The sequence below is a fragment of the Anser cygnoides genome, chromosome 14 (genome assembly GCF_040182565.1).
Source record: "Anser cygnoides isolate HZ-2024a breed goose chromosome 14, Taihu_goose_T2T_genome, whole genome shotgun sequence".
NCBI lineage: Eukaryota > Metazoa > Chordata > Aves > Anseriformes > Anatidae > Anser > Anser cygnoides.
Genome location: NC_089886.1, coordinates 8,490,695 through 8,507,540, shown reverse-complemented (window position 1 = coordinate 8,507,540; position 16,846 = coordinate 8,490,695). Strand labels below are relative to the sequence as shown.

General features: G+C 41.0%; 1 long non-coding RNA gene across 2 annotated transcripts in view; it reads right to left on the bottom strand.

The window, feature by feature from the left end:
* The window catches only part of LOC106032866 (uncharacterized), a 98,985-nt gene extending 82,463 nt beyond the window's left edge, over nucleotides 1-16,522 (bottom strand). Inside the window, exons 1-3 of one of the 2 annotated variants that reach the window (XR_001205078.3) lie at nucleotides 16,244-16,522; nucleotides 14,600-15,319; nucleotides 4,512-4,611 (exon numbers count right to left, since the gene is read on the bottom strand). This is a non-coding gene — a long non-coding RNA (uncharacterized lncRNA). Of the gene's footprint in view, nucleotides 1-4,511; nucleotides 4,612-14,599 lie in introns of both variants that reach the window. The other variant, XR_007169561.2, reaches the window with a different exon arrangement.
* Nucleotides 16,523-16,846: the final 324 nt, after the last annotated feature.

Here is a 16,846-nt window from a genome sequence, read left to right as displayed (position 1 = left end):
GACAGAAGCAAGGGCCTGAGTGACTACCGTGACTTTTACTTTGTCCTGAGTACCACTGTGACATGGGTACATGCCAACAATAAATCATTTCCCTGGAACACACAACAGTAAAAAGTTGGGGTCATGTTTTCAAGCTGGCTTTTCTTTTTTCTTTTTTTTTTTTTGTGTCTGTTGGTTCTGTGTCTCTGCAGACTTTACATGACGTCCTCCTGTCTGCCTACATCTATTTTATAGATTAATGGTACCTGTAACTACTCAGCTGAAAGGTAAAATAATGGCCAGGGTGATGAAACTGCATGCTCCCTGACATAGGAGGGTGACTCATGGGGTCAGGAATGAATTCCTGCCTTTCACCACTGGCAGAGCCTTGGATTGCTACGAAAGTCCAATGCATGCTGAGGAGGTGACAACACACCTGGAGATGCACAGAAGACCAGAAGGTCCACCAGGTTTACCCCCTTCCTGGACAGACGGGTATATTTACCCGAGCTGCCACAGGACTGGTTATACTGCACTGCAGCAGCTCTGGGTTACCTCACGCCAGCTGATCCAGTGCCCAGCAGAGGCAAATAAAAATGTTTTGATCACCAGATTTTCATCTGGGTTGCCGAAGTCACTTGTAGCTGTTGGAGGTGCACTGAAAGGAGGGGCTGGCAGGGTCAGACTTCTTCCTGCAGCTCCCCGCAGGTGCAGGGCTAATTGCTGTAGCCTCCAGGCTTCTCTTAGCTTACCACAAAAAGCAACTTGTGCCTTACCAGTGTTCGAAAGCACAGGTTTCCCCCCGAAGCGTGTCAGATGGTAGCTATACCAACAAACTGGGTTAGGTGAAGGACAATGGACATTGTACCTTTTCTCTTTGCATGCAAACACAGGCACAGCATCTGGGAATATGCTGGCCCAAAGAAGAAAAGGAAGGTATTTTAAATGTAGTGCAAAGTTGTGCAACAAACATAGCTGTTACCAAACACCGTCTGCCAACCGTTAAAAGACTTGATTCATGCAGCAAAATGTCACACCAAGCAGTTTTGCTTCAGCCAGCTGTCACAGGCAAAGCACTCTGCATCTAAAGCCACGGTGGGATGATAGGTTGCAGGAGAAGCTTATGGTCCAGGAGCAACCTGAGAATCAAACTGACAACTTTACATTTGAGAGGAGCTTCCCCAGAAAAAGTGCAAGAACTGGAACTGAGTCGGGCTACTTGTGCAATAAAAACCCATGCCATGGCGTTAAGGAGTGGCAGAAGCCAGGAAGTTCCATTGGTTTGGGTGGAATTTCACCACCTGCAAGACAGCCTGTGGCTCTGGGAGGCAATGTGCTGTCGGCACATCATAGTTTTGTCCTTTCATCTCTGACCTTTTGTCTGCCCACCCTGGGGTCTGTAGGGGCTAACTCTGAGAAGGTATCTGCAGCTGCCGAGATGTAAAGTTTTCAGAGCTGTCGTTCCCCACCGATACAGAAATGTATTTTCCCAAATTTAAGTTAAATACACATCAAGGTGTTACAAACACTTACTTGCGTTACAAAAGGTGGTTAAGTGTTGGCAGGATACCTATAGACTGTACCCACCATCCAGTCAAGCTTGATTTCTCATAAATCCTGCCTGGATTAATTTTCATTTAATTTTATGTAAACAACTTCTCTAACAGTGGCAGCAGGACCTCACCGAGAAACCAGAGGTTCTGTTTCCCAAACCAAACACAGTCCAGATCTCAGCTCAACTGAGGTTTGAGCAAAGATCTGGATTTACTCACAGAGTTCAAATTGGAATCCAATTTTATAATCAATTCTTCATTTTTAAATCAATGCTGCTGATATAATGCATCAGAGAACCTATCCCCTTGATGAAGGATTTTTAAAAGCTGTATTTTATGGTTATGTCATCACCAGGCATTTGTGGCTTTAAAACATTTGTGAAATAGGCCTTTCTGGTAAAATCTTGTGTGGTCCATTAAATATACAATGCACAGCAGAGGAAATACTTGATTATCCTTACACACTTTTCTCTGTTTCTGGTAATATTCCAAATGAGTACAGCTTTGCCACGTGGTTATCAGTTTCAAAGATGGCTTCTGAACTTTGTCATTTTACTGTTCTGCCTTGCAGTTGACGAGTTACCTGGAACTACATTAGTTTAGAGCCTGTCTGTGCAGATATTTTGCATCTTCCCATGATATTACCATTAAAGCAAATTTCGCAGGAATTCCATTCGAAGGCAGCTATGGAATCAGGCCTTTAACCTACTGCATGTATATGTATGCTTTTGCAGCACTCCCATATGTATATTTTGTTTGCTTGTGTGCTGTATACAAAGCACATGTGGAATCTATAAGCATAACAAGCAGGATCATTAACTGAAAAATTAATCATGCTCATGCAAATTGCGTGAATTTGCACTATTAGTTCTACTAGAACTCAGTGAAGTGTCTACATAATTTAATACTTTTCTTCAAATCTCACTACAGGAATCCAACAGTTCTTAGCTGGCAGCACTGAAAGTGTCATTTTTCTTAGGCTGTGTATAAATAAAATGAGGATGTCCAAAACACATGTATAAATAAAGTGATAATATACATTCTTGTACTCCATTCTGCATTACAAAGCACAGCTCCTTAACATATGCCATTGTAAAAAAAAAAAAAAAAAAAAAAAACAAAACCAAAAAAAAACTACAGGGCATCAACTACAATATATAAAATAAATAAATTATTTTAAATAAATAAAATTACAGCTTTTAAGAGATGCTATAAAAAAGTAACACTCCACAAATAGAAACTCCTCCATTTTAGTCAAGTGAGTCTCATGAATTTTGCTTCCCAAACTGACCTAGGCATTGCCTTATGGATTTGCCACATTCTTTTCTAACAAAGCAGCCTTTCTTAAGAAGAGATACTTTGCATGAATTTCAGTGAAAATTCTGAATTTTTACTTGGTGTGTTGCACAGCACAGAGGGACAGTGTCTTGAACATTGGGGATGGAAACAAAAAACATTTTTTCATCTAAAACATTTCCTCAGGACAGCAAGGAAGCCCACCTTTGAAGTGTCTAGTAAATCCAAACAGCCAACCTATAGTTGTTGCCTTATCACAAAATTCAGATCTCCAGTACCAAAAAGGCCAGAAGCCATAAGCTTAGCACACCGTAAGATGGGAGCAGGAGTCAGCCCAAGTTCTACCACTGTAAAGAAAATAGGCTACACAGAACACTAGTTGTTTTTGCCATTTTCACAAACTCAAAGGAATTCAGCATTATCTAGTCTTAAATGAAACTCACGCTCTTTTTTTCAGATACCATATTTCATTCAAAAGACTTAAATGGAACATTAAAAAACAAAACAAAACAAAAAAAAAAACATTTTTAAACATCCATCACAGGGAAACCTACTGGAGAACTTCAAGTACACAGAGGAGAGCATGCAGCAATTTAGAAAAAGAAGCAAAAAATAATGTAGTGTATGGAAATTATTGGAATGAAAGAAAGGAAACAAGATTCCAATTTCCAAAGTAAAATTCATTCCAACACAATCACTGGTGACAATCACTTGGATAAATGGTAAATTATTAACGTAAGTATTCTCAAAATTCAAAATTAAAATTTGACATTAAAATAATGATTTGGGTTGCTTTTTTTTTTTTTTTTTTTTTTTTTTACAGTTTTCCCCATAAATGACAAATGCAATGAAACACACTTTCCCACCCACACCAAAATAATGTTTGGCTGAGCTCTATTTTTGGTGCAAATATTTCTCTGTTGAGACAGCTTGCTCATGTCCTCATCAGAGTCTTGGAACCATTTTCTGGCTCTACTGCACATTCAGTGTGTCACCGTCAGTAAATCATATCATCTGTACACCACAAATTAACATCTGTAAAATTGGGAAAGCCATCACTTTTTAAAAAGTTGTTGTGAAGCTCAGTTAAACTGCTAATTGTTTTGTTTAAACTTACTGGAATTAAAGATGTTTACAGCTACATATAATTTTTGTAATCAGTAGTAGGTCTGAATTACTTGCATAAGTAATGATCTCAACCATTTTAGTCCAATCTGAGCAAAACAAAATGAATGTAGCAAGGAGAAAGTTCTAGCAGATTCCCATGGGAATGGAAAAAAAAAAAAACAAACGGATTTTGCATTCAAAAGAAAGGAAATCCAAATCCTCATTTGCCCTTACTCCATAACAAACCCCACCCAGGTTCAACATCTTCCAAAGAATGCCTTGCTTTTATCATATGGTCATCTAGTAAAGGATCATACCACAACTGACAATGCAAAGAAAAATAAAAGTTTAACATTATCAGAATTACCTCGATTTACTAACATTGAAAGGCTTAAATCCCCAGTGGCTTGCTAGATTGTATTGTTAACAGTGAAGATGAGGAAGATAAAACAGAGGCAATCATACAGTACTTCACAGAAACCTGAACTAGAATTCCCTGAAGAACCTGTGTCTGCCTAACACGACGCAAGGGGCAATGCTTGGGATAAAAATATACATCCATTTTCTGATGCTTACCTTGGAAAATTCAGCATTCTTGAAGTTGCGGTCACTACACTTCCCTGAGCGTTGGTACTGCTGATGCAGGAAGCTCTCAAGCATGAAGTCCGGGTGTCCCCTGCACACACACACACAGCAGCATCAGTGATGGGGAATGCACCTGGAATGTTACCTCTGAGCAAGTCCCATTTTTTGATGTGAACAGAAAGTTGTTCCACGAGTTGTAACAAGTATCCTAGCAGGTATCATAACCTGGGATCATCTTATTAAAAACAAACAAACAAACAAAACACTAAAAAACTTCCATGACACTGAATGGCCCTTGGGTATGCCTGGAACAGGGTGGGTTGAAGGGCAGCCTTGTGATGACTGCACGGTCCTTACCAAGCCCAGCTGAGTCATAATCTTCAAGGAGGGAAAAAAGGGCTTTGTCCTTTTTGTGTCCAGACATGTGCAGGTCCTGGCATCTCTGTGGGCTCACAATAGAAGACCTATCTTATTCATGCTGTAAAAGATCTGGAACCTGACACTTCTCTTGGGCACTCAGTCCTAACTGTCAGGATTTGTCTCTGACGCTTTCCTTTCAAGACAAGTGTCAGCAGGTGATGAACTTTGTATTCTTTCACTCCTACAGCTTCAGAGCCTGGATCTCTGTTTCTGCAGAATTTATGAATGGTAAATGTCAAGCCCTTTGTTTTTTTCACACCTGTAGTTCTGGTGTCAGAAAATAAAGGAAAGAGGAACAATACTCTTCTTTCTTCTCTCCTTTATTTTGCAAGTTCTTAAACTGAAGAAATAGAGCTGTACTGCTTGGCGCACAAATAATCCTGTGCAGCAGGGAAGACTCCAACAGACCGGTGTGGCATCCTCCTGGCCCTGCCCACTGAGCCATGTGTATTGGTGCACCTGAGAATTACACGTGATATTACAACTGCATACTTTGTAGGGCTTGATTGTACTAAATAACTATTGTTAACTTTTATGGTGATTTTAGTGTTTGTGTTAATTAGTTCCACCTCATAAGGCAAAGGTCCTGTAACTGCGTGTTGTGAGATCTTTATTTGCTGCGCAGATTGCTTTCTCAGTTCAAGGCATCTTGAGCAAGTGCTCTGTGGTCAGTGTATAAGGATTATGGCAACTGAAGGGATGACAAAAATTGTACCGTAAACCTGTCTGTTTGGTGAACTAAGAGCTTGTTCTGGTCTAACACGACTGGACAAAGCTTAGATTTAGAACAGTCTTGGCTAAAGCACAGCGAATTATTTAGCATCAGTGGTTTAGCCCTTACACCTGTTTCTGAATCATTCACATCTTGTTCTGTGGATTGACTCTGGTAACAAATTTATGCAAACATATTTCAACTAGAGTGGCCTGTGAAAGGCCATTTACCCTTCCTCTGCCTTTGATTACGGTCCCAGTTCAAAAGCACTGAACTCTAAACACACTCTTACTGCTCAGGTAATTCAGTCTACAGCAAAGCCCCAAACTCATCATCACAGGCTTTCAGTGGCGTAAGCACATCCTTAAGGGCTTGACTGATTCTGGATCACCTCATTACTGAAGCTGTACAGTACAGGTTTCTCCTCTCCTGGTGAGTCACTCGTATGGTAAATGACTGTGTGCCAGAGCAGTGCCTCACCACCCTTTGGGGACCACAGGCTCTGCCCCCGTGCAGACCAGACAGGACAAAGGCCAGCCCCAAACACCAACCCTCCTCACTCCTCATGCAACAACACATGCTCCTGTTCCCCCAGCAGCTGTGAAACAAATGCAAAAACACCTCATTTGCACGGAAGCTTGCTGGAAAAAGAACAAGAAGGGAACAGAAATATGATCAGACTGCTTATTCATTTGAACCAACACTTCTACTGGCACATCTACTGCTGCTCTGAGCAGCTGCCATAAAGTCATCTTGTAAGCAATCTCTTTTTAAACTAGGATCCTGAAGACATCATAAGCAACACAGCTTGTATGTTTTCCTGGAGACAATCAGACACCTCTGTCTCTAGACTGGAGCATCATGATGGTCTAAAGAGCTTTCCTTTTCCAAGCTCTCCCTAATACTCTCCCTCCTTATTAAGAGTGATTCCTCAGGAAGTACTGTACCTATTACCCACATGTTAATACCAGCTTAGGTTTCATTATGACTAATGCCATTATAGTGGATTCCAAATGAATTATTCACGATTGGCTCCTTCTTTTAATGCCTTTGGCATGTGGCATGTTTTCCACATTGCCTGCAAAATGTCTGTGGTAGGAAAATGCTCATAGGTGCCCTTGGCAGCTGGAGGCTGAAAATGTAACTGTTTTGCTTCGTAGCCAACGGGGGAAGCTTAACATCTATTTCCAGGAGAGGAGGTCTTTTGCTTCCCACAATTGGTCTCCTTAAAGTCAATTTAAAATAGGCTGGATGGAGGCTGATACACCTAACCTGCTTCTTCAAGGGAGGTGCATGGTTTTGCTTTAAAATAAAAGCAAATGCCATCTTCATTACTCTACATCACAACTACTGCCAAAGAAAATGTCTCATGTTCCCTAAAAAAAATAAGTAAAATCCCCCAAATCCAATATTCTTTAGAGTCACTTCAATTGTCTGAACTTGAGACTGAAATTTCTAAAGTAAGGGTAAGGATCGCATTATTTCCTCATCTTTTTCTTCAGCCCATGATTAGCTTTTCTAGACAAGGAAACCCTTGGGAGACAGATGTGCTACTGAAGTAAATGGGACGTGACTTTAGTTGGGACCTGAAGGACTCTGTGCCATAGCATGGCCATCAGAGCAGAGATAATGAGTAATTTAGCCAGGCTGTCACCTCCTCTTGTTCTTAGCACAGCAACAGCTTACCACAATTTTTCCATTTGTGGTTCTCACACAGTACTCTTGGAGGCTTTTCCCAAGAACACAGCCATTTTCCAACCTGATACATAACATCCTCTAATTTTCTCTCCCCAAACAGCTGAGCTTAAAGGAACTGGCAGAGCCCAAGGTAATTCACTGCATGGCAGCTGGAGACCTGCAGACATCTGACGTGCCTAAAAGTAGAGGGTTTTTTACACTATTCACACCTGAAAAAAATATCTTTGTGTCTAACCTGAATAAGAACCTCTGCTCTTTTCCCTGTGCCTGAGGATGTACCTTCTTGTGCTCCCCAGGGGGCAGGGTGTGTTTTTGTCACTGGCACGTACAAAGAATGGACCAGGTCATGCCAAAGGCCCTCTCAGCACAATATCCTGTCTTTGCCAGTGGCCAGTAATGGGCATTTAGGAGAAAGTGTATCAGAAGTGAGGCAAGTATGAAATTCTCCGTATCTTCTCCATTTCAAGTAATTTGTGGTTTAAGGACTTCCTGAGCTGTAGCCTACATCTACGTCATCTCATTTAATAGCCCTTTAGAGACCTTTGCTTCCATTCACTTAGTCGCTTTTTGAACTTTTTACTTTAGATATCTGAAACATCCTGTGGCAATGAGTTCCACAATTTAATTACGCATTGCATGAAAAAGTGGGTTTTGTTTGTTTACAGCCTGTTGCACAATCATTTCATTTGGTACTGTTTAGTATTATGAGAAAAAGCTAATAACCATTCCCAACAATCACTTTTCCATATCAATGCTGATTTTAGACTGGCGATGGATAGACAATATTGGAAAGTACAGAAATTTCAAATTGCAAACAAATGTGCAAAGGTTTTCAAGAGAGATCAGACTTAAAGAAGTTACTTTGCGTATATATATAAATATTCAAATGAACTGTTAACATTTTCATAGGCTTAAAGCTGTATAAATGTGAGAAAACACTATTCACTAAATATATCTTTGTCTCTGACCATATCTTACGAACAAAGAAAAAAGTTGTTCCTATCTTCAATACTATTTTCACTGAAACAAATATCCCTGTAGTACATGACACACATCTTGTACAAGCAGCAAATCTGAAATCATGTTAATTAAAGTTAAGTTTCCTTCATAACAGTTAAAGCATTCTCAGCTGCTTTTCTGACTAAACACCACACTGAAGTATTCATTCTATTCCCTTGCTGTAAATATCACGGCAATGTTATCTAAATAAAAATGCAAGAGTGAAAAAGTTTTTAAGAGAGACCCACTATATGATTACTAGCTGCTGGTACTTGATGTAAAATATCTAACTTACAAAAGCACTCTGGCATGTTTTTGGACAAGCCTTATCAATAGCTGTAATGAGAAATGACTAACAAAGGACTTTCTGTACAAACAGCAAATGAGATGCTTGCAGACAGAAGGGAATTTATTCCGAAGGAAAAAGAATGAAGCCTAGTGTTCTCATTCACTGGCCCTTCACCTAAAGCTGTTTTATTGTTGTTCGTGTGTGTCTTAAGTACCATGAAGAACAGCATATGCTATTAACTAGAATGTCTTATTTCGTCTGACTTTTGTTCCCCATAACCAAGCACCATTGTCATTATCAGATGGCAAAAGTAAACTAGTGATAAAATCCCAACATTCATTTTCTTAAATAGTCTCTAGAAAAGCCTGCTTGCCACATACGTCAAATCTGGAGACACAATATTGTCAGGGCATGTTTAGTTTTCAAAACAGTAACTGTAGTAAATGAATATGCAGGTATGCATAAATTCATCACTTAATTGCAATTTATAAATGCAGAAAACTGTTTTTCACCTTTTAAAAAGTCTGTTTTAGAAAAGGTTAGAAAAACATTAAGTCTGCCGTCAGAACTGGAACAGCAGTCACTGGGAAGTGACAATTTGTTTATTTGGAGGTAACAAGGCTGAACTCTACTCTTTGCTGAAGCACTGTTTGTAACAGGCATGACTTTGCCCTGAATCCAGGCAGCTCTGTTACAGCCCTTGCCCACGTTATAGGTAAAGCCTTTGACAGTTTACCTCACATACCGTGAAAGAAAAGAAGAAACACTGAGTTGATCATTTTGATTCAAAGCAGATTAACATCCATTGAAAGATTCCCATAAACTTCAACTGGCATCGGATCAGGTCCATTGACATCTCACCCTCTAGCAGTTAGAATGAACTGCTATAATGGAGGATACATGAAGTCACCAACAATTTATTAAAAAATAAATATGTAAATATTGCAAGGGTTCTAATTTATAATCATGTCTCCAAACAGCGGCTAAGATCATTTGACAAAGGGGACACTGTTTACGTGCAGTGATAGCTGTTATAGCAATTTGAAAAGAACAGCAGTGGAAAGTAGGCAGAACTTTGATTATTTGTCTTCTAATTGCAATATAAGTACTTCAATAAACATCAGTAACATTAAACGTTATGCATATATCTGCAATACAACTTTATTTCAATTAGTCAGATCATCTGCAGATATGCAATAATAGCCCTGTTTTTCTTCTTCTTTTTTTTTTTTTTAAATTAGATCCCCAAAATATTAAGGGCTGCTTTAAGTTACACCTGTCCATTGCCCTACACAACCTATGTACTCCACACCCAGCCCTCTATGGATCTCACACCCTCTATGGATCTGCTTTATTGCAGTGGCACAGCTGAAGTTCCTGCGCTGCCCTTCAAAATTACCTGTGCATTTACTATCCCGTTCTGGGCCCGGTCTTGCTCCCATTCTTACTGGAAGACACCCTCTCTGCTACATGGAACAGGTAGTCTAGAGGACCTCAGGCGATCTGCCCTCTCCTAGCTCTCAGTGACAAAATGACCTCAGTGGTCTGCACAGGGGCAGAATCTGTTCAGTTGTAGGAAGTAACGAATGGTACTATCACATTATCAAGCTACTTCTTGATTTCATTTCTGAAAAGGAAAAGAAATAAGCAAGAACCAGCAAAGACTCTGCTAAATCCATGCTCAAAGAGATGTGAAACCAATTAGTTGTCTGGCCCAGGACCCGTAAAGTTGCTGTTTACACCATGAAATGTTATAAAACAAAATACAAAAGAAAAAGAAAAATCAAATCAATAAAGAACAATCCACCCCAAGCAATAAGCCTGCAGGTGCTTGCAAGGCACAAATTCAATATGAATAGTGGCACTTTCAGAAAACCAGCTATGACTGAGATGAAACTGAGCAGAACAGAAATTCAGAAGCAAGTGAGGATGCATTTTCAAAATATGTCAGGATTTATTCTGTTCCTAAAAGAACCAGACAGTTAATCCACCCTGTCGGCAGGTGCACGATAGTAGGTGATTCCTTGCAACAACCTCTATAACTATTCTCATTATATTATTCTCCAGATGGGGATAGTGGTAAAGTGAGCGGGAGCAGAGGATAGAGATGGAGAGCCCATTTGCCTAACTTGCAATGTAACTGATCATGCAAAAACAAAAGGCCACTCAAACAGAATTTCTAGAGTGGGGATGACACATGGCATTGGTTCAAGTGTCTCTGTAGGCACCACCTTCTGCAATGCATCTTTGGGAATTATGAGTATATCATTTTGGGGAATGTGAAAGATGATGATAGGCTTTGTTGGATTTGAGCAATGACTTTGTCTCAAGTAGGAAATGAGCTGATCAGGTTCAAGGATGGAAAGTGCATTTCTCAAAGAACTTGTAATTTTGAGTTCTTTTAATTTTGAGTTCAAAGTGTCGTTTTCTTCTAATGCCAACGCCCTCCACTTCCTCAAAATTCACTTCTCTGCAGAAGAAGTTTCTATGGAAAAAAATACGAGCAGCTTTCCTGGATTAAGTGAAATACTTTATTTCTGTTTCAATTAATTTCCATTTAGAATACTTGAAATAAAATTCTAAGAACCTAATGTTGTTTCAGATTAAGAAACATTTTTTTTGTGTCAGTTTTGTCAGTTTTAACATCGTTGGAATTTCTCCACTGTTTTCTTCCCAAAACAAAGTTGACTTGCTTCCAGAAGGTGCAGCAGCATCGAGACACGCAGAACCTGACAGTCAATACAATATGGTTTCTTCCATATTTCTATAGCCAGCTGTAGTCATCCACAGCAGGATGAGCTGGTCACATCTGCTGACCTCCTCAAGCAGTGTGGCTGCTGTGAGTAATTCTGGTTTTTCCCACACAGTGAATAATCCGTACAAAGCATCACCATCCCCAAGTCTATCACTACCACCTACCAAACTTGGAGGGAGGAAAAGTATAAAATAAGGCTGGTTTGTATTTTCATATAATGGAAAAAAATAGCTATGCTAAACAGAAACAAAACAAAACAAAAAAACACTTCTACAATGACCCTGTACTGTAGAGCAGTCTGTGTTGCACGTTCTCAAGTGCTGGATCCCTGGAGACAGGAAACTTCATCCATATTTATTTATTTATTTAGATTAAAAAATCCTAATAGTGACCTCAGAGGTGTATGTTTATTATCAGCTCCAATGCACTTGTCACAGCTTTGGCTGGAAGGGAAGCCAGGGGAGGATTTAAAAATAATAACAACAATCCAAGAAATTTCTCCATTTCAGCTGTCAATGTTTTTTCTTCCTAATTAGAATACTTTGCCTTTCAGATTCCAATGCTTTTGAATTAGTGGTTTTTAGCATGATGTCATTTTCCTGTCTATATGACCACAGCACAGCCTTACTTCGAGTGTTTGGTAACAACAGAAAAATAACTGTGGAAACCTATATGCAATTCTGCAGCAGCTGAATTAGTGCCACACCATTACCAGTCCCAGCTCAGGAACCATCAGGCAGGACCTCTACAAGGGTCGTGTCTGTTCACTCTGATCCTCTGCAGAAAGTGAAGCACTGCCAAAATAACCCAGCAAGTCCTTCTCAGAGACTTACACAGTTACCTGCTTCAGCTACCCATGTTTTATGTGCGTATGTGAAATGAAGATAGTTTGTCTTTTAAAACAAAACAGGCAGAAAAAGAATTAGTAGGCCAGATTTATTCCACTTATAACTACATTATGTTATTCCAGAGCCAAATTTCATCCATATGTGAATGTGGCCTTTCAGTGACTTGAAGTATGAGCAATTTCTGGTTTGCTGTTTCCCTCTCTCCCCCAAATGCACTCCCCTTCCAGTTGCTGAGCAAACCAACCACTGGTAGTTGATATTTGTATTAGAATTAGCATTGCTAAGTTTTAAAGATCTTATTCAAATTTTTCAGGACAGTTATTATTCAAATTATTTAAGGACAGTTCTCATCCCTTTGAGTCTCACTCAGACCTTAGAGTCTTAACACAGGAGGAGAGGGTGAACACCAAACTGGGATGAGACGACAAAGGATAACACAACAGTAAAAAGGTAATTTTGCTTCAATGGCAAGCCAGCAGCTGTTCAACCCTCTTGTAAGCTATATGTGGATAATGTGGGTTTGGGTTCTCCAAGATTTGAGTGCTTTTGCATATCTTGTTGATGGGTTTGCTTTTTATCTTTGTGTCAGCAACTGGCTCAGCAGCAGCAGGTTTGTTGATGCTTGATTTTCTTATGGAGAGATTTCAATGAACTTGTCAGGCTGCCTTCTGCTTTTGGATCATCTTCTGCCACATGGGCTCAATGAAAATCCACCCTCAATTGTCTCTGCTGATCCTGAGCACAAGTCTCTGGAGTACACAGTTCTTCCCTTGCATGTTCGAAGCTACACTGAAAAAGCCACCCAGGGATGTGCCCTGGGATGCCGCAGCCTGCCTAGGCACACCCTGATGGGTAGAAATTCTGCAGCCTGCTGCAGTAGTCATGCGTCATGTCCACTGAACACAGCAGCTAATGTACATCAGGTGCGAAAGGAGGCAGGCTAGGCCACCAGAAATGTGAAACCACATGAACCCTGTCTGCCCCTTCCCAGAAGTCAAGGCACACATGCATACCCTATGTATAACACTTCAGTTATTATTTGATGAACATCCCAAAAGCCATCTTGCTGACTCTCCCTCGAGTCTCTATGCCAAACCCATTCATACTGGAGTGATAATAGTTGACAGGAATCGGTTTAGTTTGGCTGAAAAGGAGGCATCTCAAGGAAAAAAAAAAAAAAAGGTTTCAGAGGCCCACCCAAAAATGCAAAGGCTGGACTCTGTCTGAGAGCAGAACTTGGCCTCCTGTCTCCACTCCCACAGAAAATGCTTGTAAATGTTATGCTCTTTGGGCTGTATTTTTTTTTCCCCTGCATTAAAAACTGAGTGAATTTAGTGCTTATAAAACCAAGGGGCTGATAGCAACTGGCTAGAACCAGATGTTAGGAAGACTGGAGCATATCGTACAAACAGATCGTGCACATATAACGATTCAGAAGTATGTAGCTGCATTACTTATTCCCAGTCAGGTTACCAAACAGATTGATTTCTGAAGCAATATAAAAACATTATGCCCAAACCTCAAGGCTTAGGAAGAAAGGGGAGAAGGGTAAATTACAGATGTCTGTAAGTATCCAAAACTGTAAGTTGGGAGGAAAGAAATATATTCCCTCTCCTCCATCCCTTGCAGCTCCATCCTTCTCTACCATCCAAATCAGAGCACACGGAGAGCCCAGCAGGGGCAGATTAATGCAGGTGCTCAGGCCTGGGGTAGAACAGTGAGCTTCTTGGAACGGGGGACAAAATGGCCTCCTAGGACACCCAGCCCCACGTTCTCCTGACAAGGAGCTATATGGACTACTTTAGCCACTACCATTCAGATTGCATGCAGATCAATGTTCTGCATGCAGAACATTTTTAGGAAGACTTGTACCAGAAATAGGTGTCTGAAAAGCCAGCATCCCTTTCAACAAGGCAGGGAAGGCAAAGGGGTACCAACTGCCAGTAAGACCTACGGAAAGAAAAGCCTGGCTTTCTTATGGAATTTGAGATGTTTGTTTTAATGGGTTAAAGGTTTTTTTTTTTTTTTTCAAACAAAAAACATATCATTTTTATTGACTTAGATTGAAATGTTTCAGTTTATAGCAGTTTTTCCTTGAGATTTCTGTTAAAAGACTTAAGCAACCTAAAATCTCCTCCTGCTCAGATCCCACATCCCAAGCTCCATTTAGTGCAGCCCAATTTGCTCTCACTTAAACACCAGGGCCTCCCAAAGCTCAGTGTTGGATTTTCAGGGTCCCCCAAAACTACCACCTTCCTTGCTGCATAAATTACCAGAGCATTTAACGGCCAGCAGGGCCTCATACTTTGATGGTGCTAATGAAGCCCTTCCCAAGCCTTTTTCTGCCTCGCAACTTACCTCACAATCAGTCTCTACTGACCAGCAAGTGACAACATAAAGCCCAACACAGCCACAACTCAGCTTCTTGTTTGAGTCAGTATTTCCTTCAACCTCCAGTTGACAGACTTAAATCAGGAGCCCTCACATGCCTCAGTTGAGCCCTTTACACCTCACGGGGCCTGCAGTGCCCCACAGGGCCTGCCGCCAGCAGCGTGGCGTCTGCCATCGGTGTGTTGCGATTGCAACAGGAGACCGAGTGCCAGCAACACCTAGTCAGGGACAAGGATTCAGTGGGTGAGATGTGCTCAGAAAATCCTACCTGAGTGCTACACCTGCAATGACAACAACCCTGGTAACTTAGGAGAACTCCTTCCTGACCAAATTCGGCAGTCACTCCAGTCTGCAGTTAATACGTGCTCCAACAAAACCTAGGATTTTGTGCTTCTGCTATATATAGTGGTTGTGGGACATCAGCAGACACCCTTCCTACAATCCGTCCCTCTCCCAGTCCCATATTCAGGACACCATCAGTCTTCACCTTTCTTTTCAGGCCATAACCACATGCCACAAGGACTTCTGCTACTTCAGGAGACTTCATGTAAATTCACTTTTATGCACATGCAACTCTCACCTTATTTATCTGCTTTGTCCAAATCTTGGAAAGACAGATCTATGAGCTTCTTTAGTTGTCTGTGCGGCATGTAGCTGGGTTCCTGATCACAGGTTATTATGTAGAGCCTGGGATGAGAGAAGATGGGAAGTTAACAGTAATGTTGATGACTGTGGTGGTGGGAGCAATTTTAATCCAATGACTCAAACTCAGAAAACAGAAAAGTTGCAATGTATTAAACTGTGAAGAGTTTACAAGATCTGAACATCTAAAATACAGCTCTGAGAAATTACTCCTTAAAGCAGGCAAGCAAGAGCATCTCAGACAGAACTGGGAGAATATTGTTTTCACAGGAAACACTCTGTGGGTGTGTTATAAGCTCTGTTCTTTGGCCTGTCACCACATTATTTCTGCAGTTCTTGTATTTCTCTCTTCTCATACTGAAGCACTGTCCTGTGATACAGAAGAAGTACATTTACAGCTAAAATTACAAAAGTGGTCCATTATGTTTTTTAAGGTAGTAAAAAGGCTGCAGTTTGTCACAGCTGTCTAGAGCCCAGAACGCCTACAATTGGCAGAACCGTGATCCTTTTTCCTCTCCCCCCTCCCAGGCTGAATTTGTGTATGTGTGTACACAGATTAAGGCTATGTACAAACAGCTCTTTTAATGTGTTCTATGAGGAAAATGTATAAATTAAAAAAAAAAAAATAATGGTGCTTTAGTGAGGCAAGAGGTCAGAGCATTCCTAAGCACTTATTTCAGAATAGCTCCGCTTCAGCTCCCACTTCCTGGCTTCCCACAGCAGCCACACCAGCTTTCCTATCTCACGGGGCAGGGGGGCACGATGAGTCATCCCAAGGGGCTCTTTCCAGAGGTGAAAAGTCCCAGCATATCCAGCAGGAAAGTTGCAAAGAGATGGGAGAGGAAGAACAGACCCTCATGATGGAGGTGACCATTAGGAACCCAGGAGGACCCAGCCCTGCATTGCTACAAGCCAACACTTTCCATTGAAACCCCACAAACCTGACATGTAGACATGCCATCCCCTCACCTCTTCTGCAGCTTCCCTGGGGAAGAGGGATTTAATGACAACATGGATGGCTAATTCTCAAGCACCTCTCTACACTCCTACATCTAAGCAGAAGCAAAACTTCACAGCCAGGAGAGAAAATAAATAAATAAAATTAAAAAAATACCTCCCAGCAACACATCTCAGCTGCCATCTCCCTTCTGTTCCTCCCCAAACCTTTATAAGATTAGGCTGCTCAGGTGCTAGGCTCATTGGGTCCCTGTTAACCAAGATGAGGAAGCACAGCTCTTGCCCAGCTCCAATCAATTATTTTAATTGTGCCCTCCTTCTGTCAGGTATGCTGAGGAGTGCAGAAATGCAGGACATTTTTAGAAGTGGGGACATTGCTCCAGGATGTTGCTGTTTATTTTTTTCACCTCATTAGATATCACCAAGTAAAGGAGTCTGGAGGCAAATTCTCCATATGAAATAAAAGTGCCTTAGCTGTTTGGAAGCTCCTGTTTCATACTGAGTTCATGCCTTTCCCATTCAGAAAGGGTTGTAAGATACTCAGGTTACAATCTGATGGGTCTCCCACAACTGAGATTTCAGAATCCCTCTTTTGAAATTGCTCGCAAAAAGGCA